The 8,775-nt window shown below is 33.8% G+C and overlaps 1 non-coding gene across 1 annotated transcript; it reads left to right on the top strand.

The window, feature by feature from the left end:
* Positions 1–2,682: 2,682 nt before the first annotated feature.
* Positions 2,683–2,800, top strand: LOC126594650 (U5 spliceosomal RNA). Its single transcript, XR_007613381.1, has one exon. It is a non-coding gene; the product is annotated as a U5 spliceosomal RNA (small nuclear RNA).
* The last annotated feature ends 5,975 nt before the right edge of the window (positions 2,801–8,775 follow it).

Genomic DNA, 8,775 nt, shown 5'->3' with positions numbered 1-8,775 from the left:
CAATGCGTCGAAGTTCTTCTTATATCAACAACAAGAGCATCAAAAGATTGAAGTCACACAAATCCATTCACAAGATAATTGGTCGACCTCTTCACCAAATCACTACTGAATGCGACGTTTCAGAAGCTTGTTCAAGGAATAGGTATGCGTAAACTTTCTAAGTTGTAACATTGTTAGTTCTTTTTGGAATTATGTCAAACTCAAGGGAAGTATCCTGAAGTATACTTGCTTGATCCTAATGTACTTTTTTCCCTACAATTAGGAGCATATTTCCCTTTGGGTTTTTGCTACCTAACAAGATTTTGACAAGGCACACACCTTGGGTTGATTAGATCCCTGATGACGTCTCGTAAACGTTTCATTTGACTTTGCATTTTCTCACACATTTTTCCTTAGACTACGGTTTTGTCCCTACTTGGTTGTTACCATAGCCATTGGGTTTTTTTGTGAGACTTAGTTCCATATGCAAGTTCCTACTTTACTTTGAGACTAGCGTGTTCCCAGAATCAGTGTCGACGAGTCGACTTCCTCAACTCTACATGATGCTGAATCTACTTGAGTATTTACAAACTCAAGGGTGAGTGTTATAAGCATTGTATTTAAGTGTGATTGTGTAAATCCTAGATTAGATTTGATACTAGTTATTTTTCCCTATTAGGACTTATATTCCTTGTAGGAGAAGGATTCTTCTCTCCCTTATTACTATAAATAAAAGCACTACGTAGGGTGAATAACACATCATCTACACATCTCTCTCCCTACTCTTTCTCTCCTGCCGCGCCTCCCTCTTTCCTTGTCAGATTAAAATAAGCCACAACACATGAATAATTATACCCACCTTAATGTTATCACTAATTTAATTAAATGAAGAACAATAACATTATGATTTTAATAATACATTCCAAAATCGGGGAGCTCTCACCACTTGCAAATTGACCCTTCTATCACAAAGATGAATCACAAACCTCGAATTATATAAAGTTGTACCAGATTCTTTGAAGGATATTTACCTTTAATTAACCATCATGCAGGAGATTTAATCGCCCACTACTCGGGAAAGAAAAAGATTAAGAAACGTTAATCCACTTGCTTAGTGGCAATCCAATTTCGTCCACCCTAGCGATAATACTTTTTAGTAATTATATTTATATAAAAGTGAAGAAAAGCATAATTTTTTTTTTTTTTGGCTTAATTAGTTAACTCCCTTTCCTGGTGAAGTGAATATGCATGCCACGTAATAGGTCTTTACCGATAAGGGGAAAACAATCCTCCTAAAACCAATACGACACAAAGTGAAAATAATTAAATAAATAATAAACATCGCCAATCCAACTTTAAGATGCCGATGAACACCATAAGTATACATAGTAAAATCCTGCATGCAATCACGTAAACACCATACACCTGTAAAAATCTCTTTTATATTTTTATTACATATGTAGATGTGAAAAGATCAAGACACAAACACAGTGGATCAAATCCAAGCAAAAATAATTGTAGTCACTCCAATTCTATTGTATTATTGGTACTCCGTCCGTCCGATTACGCCATGCCACTTAATCATTAATTTATGATATTTATGATTTATGCACTTTTTACATAAAACTGGTGCATCTCATTCAACAAATTTTATATCATACTTTTGGTTAAAAAAAAAATTATATCATACTTTTTAAAACGATAAAAGATATATAGGAGAGTAATTTTGATTGCCTAGTCTTTTATTAGTTTACCTGTTGTCGTTTTCTAAATTATGATACAAAATTTACATGAATAATATTATTCACGTATATTTTTTTTATCAAAAATATGAGTCACTTTTTCTAATTATATTAGTAAAAATCGAATCATGAATCTATTTAATTTCCACCTAATCATGAATCTATTTAGTTTCCACCTAATTATCTCACCCTAAAGCGTACCCTAGACCTAATATTACCTAGCTAGCTAGGTCAAGGTTCTTCTTCCATTAATCTCTTTATATGGCCATCACTTTCTTTTATACTATTCCTTGTAATAGGTTTTCATTATTTTCTTATCGTTTTCGATGCTCTCTGCTACCTTATCTTAACAATAAAAATTACCACCACGTAGAGCTAGCTGGCTCGACCTCTTTGTTATTGAAGCTAATATTTTTGTGTTAGGACTTGGATTATGAATTCTAATTCACGCTTGTACAAACACAAAGAATATGGTGTACGTGTCCACTTGATCAGCCTATTGTGGATCGATCCAAGAAAGCAAACCCTTTAGACGTTCACAATGAAATAAAGCTCTCTAGTTCTCTCTCGATCTCTCCTGATCACATGTATCCAAAAGGCCATGCCAGTGCTGGTGGTGTAGTCTGCTAGTTAGGGTTAAAAGATTAAAAGAAAGTTCAAAAGCTTGGTTTGTGATTAAGTGGATTGCAAACCTAACAGGCACAAAATAAAGATCAGTCCACCTTTTGTACGTGTCCCTCCAGCAGATTTCCCACTTGGCGGCTCGTCGTCCGCCATCGTGGAGCCATTTTTGGGTGCTCCATATATATAATGGACACGGTTCACACTTCACAACCCATAGTGTCTTGAGTGGTGGAAAGCTTTCTCAATTCAACATCAAACAGTGAGAGAGCTGAAAGAGGTAGACAAAAAGTCACAAAGGATTGTTCATTAGGAGTATATATAATTGTTTGAGCAACGAAGCCATGCGTTGATCACAAAGCAAACTATTCTTTCGCCTTTTACTAAAGAATATTGTGTGCTTGTCGTTTTAAATGGCATACGTCTATTTTTGGAGGGGCGCAACTCTGTCGGTGCCCCTTGAAAAAAACTAATAAAAAAAAAATTGTTTGAGTGAGTAGCTTGTATGACCATTTGGCTTTTGTAACTTTGTTATATATTAACGACCTTTATCAACGTACGTACTACTTGGCTAACGATATTCTTGAATAATTGAGGAGAGAAGCTAGCTAAGACTAGAGACAGCCAGCTAGGCATCTGCTTTGAGAAACTGGTAAAAGTATGGGCATGGCAGAGGAGACTAGATGTAGGGCTAGTTTGGTATTGTTGTGCTTTGAAAAAAAACTGCTGTGAGAATAAGCGGCTGTGCTGTGAGAATAAGCGGCTGTGAAAAAAATCAGCAGAGTGTTTGGTAAACTTTTTTGTAAAAGTGTTTTTGAAGAAAAAAAGCAGTCTGATAGTGGATCTTTTCATTAAAGGAGCACTATAGCTCCGTGTGCTTTGAAAAAAAAGCCAGTTTTCCAAAGTTGCAAATAGCAGCTTCAGCTTTTTCCTTTGATTTCAGCTTATTCTCACAGCGGCTTCCAAAATAAGCCATTTTTTTTCAGTTTACCAAGCACCTAAAACCCTCACAGCTTTTTTTCATGGGTGCTTTTTTTTTAAGCATCTCACTCCCAAACCACCCCGTAATGTGATTTTCCTGTTTGGTTAACAACAATGTTTGGACTACTACTTCATATAGGTATGCATGCATGCTTCTTGAAAAAAGAAACATTAATTACAACTTGTATTCTGTGCTGCTGAATTTTGCCATTTTAAAGATACTATTTAGGTGGGAGGACTTGAATGCATATACTAGTACCCTTTGCCACATTGTCATTTTTTATACAAGTTATATTGAGGGAAGAAGAACAGAATGTAAGATTTCAAGTAAATCGATGAATACTCTGAACTACTTAAGCTACAAATCTCTTGTACCATATTAATCACGAATACTACATCCTAATTTTTTTTAACTAGAAATATAAACAAATAAATGAATCAAGAAAAATAAGATTCATACTTTCCTCTCATGAGATCAGCAACCGTAAAATACCTTACAATATTTAAAAGCTAGCACTACTGTCATGGTGAACTACTCAATCAATACTTGATAATTGATATATATGTTGTTGGGCCATTAGTAATAGACAATTAATATGTCATGAAGCCATTAGTAATAGATAATTGAATTGGTATTTTTAGTGGAAGTTGTACTTATCCAGAACTTGGTTACCAATGAGCAAAACAATACTGTAATCTAGGGTTTCTGAAGTAAGAAATTGAAGAACTCAGAAGAACTTGAAGAAAGAAATGAAAACGCAGAAATTGAACCTTTCAATTAACCGACTAAAGTCATTTCCACATCAGCTATATATAACTATCCAATCGTCGTTTATCAACTAGGCTATTACACTGCTTACAATTAAACAACCAACACACAAATGACAAGTGTACAAATACACAAATGACAAGTGACATCATCCAGCATCATCTATGTTATTAGCTCCAGCTCATTAGAAGCGAAATTAATTATATTATTAACGTTAATTAAACCTGGAACTAGGTAGTTAGTGTCTGTTGAAGTGTGGCTGTTATTTGAGACCTTATGAAAACTTTAATTGATAGGTTGCTCCCTGCCCTATCAACCATCCTCTCCAGCCCCTCCAAATAAACAAATAAGTTGCTCACTCATTGTCATCATTGAACTAAATTTCTTGAAGCAAACAAATAAACTTTAGGTACGTCTCGGTGTTTGTCGGGGTTTTGTAATCTAGCTATATGTGTTGTTGTTTTAGTTTCCTTATAAAAAGTAATTAGAGAAAAATAAACATTGATGTATATGTTATTAGCATCTTTGGTAATATTCCAGGTTTTGGAGCAGGACAATGGACCTTGTCTCATCGTTCAAATCATTTTGGTGTAATCAAAGTCTTTACCTACTCAATCACACGAGACCAAAGTAAAAAAGTAAAGCAAAAGTTCAAGGAAAAGGAAAATGACTAACGGGGACTCTCACAGTGCCCAGTAGGAATTTTTTATTTTTTGAACAACCAATATTATCTAAACTAAGAGAGTAGGAGTGGGCTAAGCCTTACAATGGACTTACCATAATAATGTGATTTAACTTCACCTACGATGATTGAACCTAAGACCTCTCACTAACAGATAAAAATGAATACCACTGGATTGTAGTACTAAATTGCAAAAGTGCAAAGTAAGATTTAAAGTTATTTATTTATTATATCTTCTCGAAAGCAAGAGGTTATTTAGTTAGAGAGAAAAAAAACAGCGTCTAGGATCGTGCTTTAATACTAGATGCAAATTACATAGGGTTTAGTGCTTTAATACCTAATTTAATTACTCTTCATATTTTATTTCTGAAAAGTAAAAATATCAGATATATATGTGTTTCCATTTTGTTACAATCGAATTAGCGAAACACATTTTGGATACAACATAATATATAGCAATACTAATCAAGTTTAGATCGGGTGTTACTATGTTCATGTTGAAATAAATATGAACACAAGATCGATACAATGGCATAGAATAGATGCCTAAGAATAATGAGGAGCAGCTTGACAAGAGTGACTCCATAAAGAACAAAGTCCATTCTTTGTAGATTGCTCTAAGCTCTTATTTAAGTTAAAACTTATTGTTTCGAAGAAAATAATGAGAAGAGTCAAAAACATTTTTTTTTAGTCATATGTGGTCCCCTTAACTCTAATTCGATAATAAATTGTCTAAAATCATTTTAAGTATTACCTAAAATCATTTTTAAGTATTACCTAAAATCATTTTAATTATTTATGTAATCTTATTCTTGTTTGTATTTTGCTTCCAATTAGGGTTTCTGGGGAAACTCGAGTTTGAATTTTAAGCAACCCTAACTCAAAAATAAAAGAATTGATATGCTACATGATTAACTAGTTGTACCATGTTAACAACCTAATGCAGTTAATAATCACATGTTAACTAAATTTGAAGAACTCGTGCATCACTGCTCTATTAATTTGCAAAGCCTTTTTTTTTATTTTTTTTTTCCAATTGGAAAGGAAGAACAACGTTGCGGTGTTACCTGACAAAACCTATTGATTACAAGTAATACTATGGAATAATTTACCCTAAAATACTGAGTTTATTCCTTACCAAACAGAACCTTGTTTTTATTTGAATCCTAAGCCGTACAAGTAGAATTATTGAATAACAAAAGATGATTACTAACTTACCAAAACCAGCAACAGCTTGTTAGACTACTAGCCATAGCCGGCGCATATACATATAAATTATAATACATTCTTCGGATAAATCACCTTCTACAACTAATTCAGTAGTATTAGGCATTCCACAGTGGTTCAAACAAGTGTGATACCTATATATAGGAATCAGACATCATGAGTTTGATTTTTATAACATTATTGTTATACTAGTGCGAGTTCAATATAATGGTACCACACTTATGTGTCTAATATATTGAACTATCATGAGTTTAATAAATTGGTATCACACTCAAATTTTTTGATCCACTGTAGAAGTGTTGATTCCTATATAAGTTTAATAATTTTTTTGGTCCACTGTAGAAGTGTTGATTCCTATATAAGTTTAATATATCAATATCACTCTCACTTTTTTCAACCTACTGGGGAAGGCCTTAGTATTAAGTTACAATGTGCCTAATGAAAACAACTTGAAATTTTGAATTTTTGAGTCTTAGATTAATATATATATATTTAATCAAATTAAAACATAAAAAGATAAAAACCGAGCTAGCTACTACGCGCCTAAATATCCTTGTATCTTGTCAGTGTTTCACAAGAAAAACTGAAAAACTACCACGACAAGGACTGCAAATGTGCAGATATCTTAGCAAGTTTAGTGAGCTTGACCAGTCCTCCTACCAACATTTCTTGTGGTCCAACCTTTCGTCTATATTCATTTCGTACTTCGGTTGCTTTTTCTGTAGGGTTTTGTTAATGATTGATGTTTATGGTTCCTGAAATCGAAGGTTTGGTGATGTCACATGAATGTACTGAGCTTTGCCGCTAAGCAAGGGGAAGCAAAGCACTGGCCAGTGGGCACCTCCAAATTAACCTAATTATTCTTCAAACATTCGAAGCAAATGGCCGGCTTAGAAACACAGCCAAAACTAAATTAAATAGTGTGAGGGAGCAAATGGCACAAGTGTCAAGAGCTGAGAAGGCCGATTCCCCATTTTCCAAAAGTCCCTGTCCACTTTATTCTAACAATTTTGGGGACATTGCCGGCTATTGAGCCCAAACTCTATGGAGGGTGCCATAAACTCATCAATGCTGTTGATTTGTCTAATCATTATTTTCCCTTCAATAGGGAACAAGGGATTCTCTCCTAGCTAATATGCTTCGGGGCATCTTATAAACTGAAATTTTTAACTGTTAAATTTTTTGTCAAGTATGTAATAGCCAATATTTTACAGTTAAAAATCTCAAAGTAGTTTTTTTCGTTTCAAAATAATTTTTCTTATTAACTAGCTAATAATGCTACCATGCCTTTAGCTAGCTAGCTAAATATTTTAAAATGTGTACCTTAATTACTTGTACTTTTCAATCCATTTGGATTGGGCATCCCTTGTGCAATGCAAGTCTTTCATAAAAGGAAAATAAAAGACTAGTTCCAGATAAATCCTAGAGCAGAAACAGATTTGAGCCAGTGACAAAACTGCCCCAACGTAATTAGCTTAAAGGAAGTACTACAGCTACTACTTGGAGATAAAATGAGAGTTAACCCGACCCAACAGGATTCTCTCCGGATCCTTTTGGTGAGGATCTTAGGAATCCGTGAATCGTGTCCGTTCCTCGTATATCATGCGGTTAGCTTTTGTCAAGTACTGTTTGTGTTTAATTTTAAATAAAATATTTAAAATAATTTCTGACTGCACGATATACGATGAACGGACAAGATTGACGGATTTCCGAGATCCTCACAAAGAAGATTCGGCAAGGATCCGGATTCTAACCCAACTATGTTAATTTAGACATGTTGAATGACAAAGCAAATTTTAGGAATTGTTATTAGCACTCTAAAAATCTTATTCTACACTTCTCATAAGTGTATTTTTTTCTAATGATAGAAAGATTGAAGTATAAAATGAGATTTTTGGAGTGTCAATAACAATTATCTTATTTTATTATATTAAATATGGGTCAAGATCGGGAGACACACACTTTTTAACACACATTTTAACACTCCTTCGTTGAGCCCACTCCATAATGTACTTAAATGATCCAACCATCTATTTTTTTGGTATTTCCTCAAAGATAATCTCTACAAAAAAATCACTCAAATGCGAAACCATATAACCATTGGATTTATTTGTAGTCATTAAGTGTTTCTTTGTGAAACCTATTTTCTTTACTATAATAAATGTTTTAATGGTTTTGGATTTGTCTCATTTTTGGTAAGGATAATGTATGAATGATAATTGAAATATAGACAACTCAGATCCTTAAAAAAACACTACTACATTTAACGGTTCTAGCGACGAAGAACATTTGGTTGTGCAAAGAAAAATTCTGTCACATAAATATTAAAGAGACAAATCTTCGTCATTTGCACAAGTTGTCGCGCAAAGGTCATGAAAAAAGATCTTGTGCGATGAAATTATGAACTTCGTTGCGCAACAAATGGAGCCGCACGACAAAATGAGGTTTTGTCGAAATAAATGTATTGGAACAAAGCCCTTCGTTGCTGGAAGAATAAGGGTACAAGAAAATGTTTCAAAATGGGTGTTCCCTGATCCTAACCCATTAAATATAAGTGACATACGTTACTCGTCATATTAAAGTTTTATAGAGATACTATATATATAAAAGAATGATTTTCATGTAGTCATAAAAAATTTCGGTCCCAACTCGGGACTAGTTATATATTGGAATAAACCAAGAGAGAGAGAGCTCCAACTTACCTAATCCATATCAAAGTAGAACAACGTACATAGGCGTTGAAAAGAAGGAGATATGTTCTCAATCTTCACTTT

Source organism: Malus sylvestris, chromosome 12 (assembly GCF_916048215.2).
Source record: "Malus sylvestris chromosome 12, drMalSylv7.2, whole genome shotgun sequence".
NCBI classification, from domain to species: Eukaryota; Viridiplantae; Streptophyta; class Magnoliopsida; order Rosales; family Rosaceae; genus Malus; species Malus sylvestris.
This window is presented reverse-complemented; position numbering and strand designations above follow the sequence as displayed.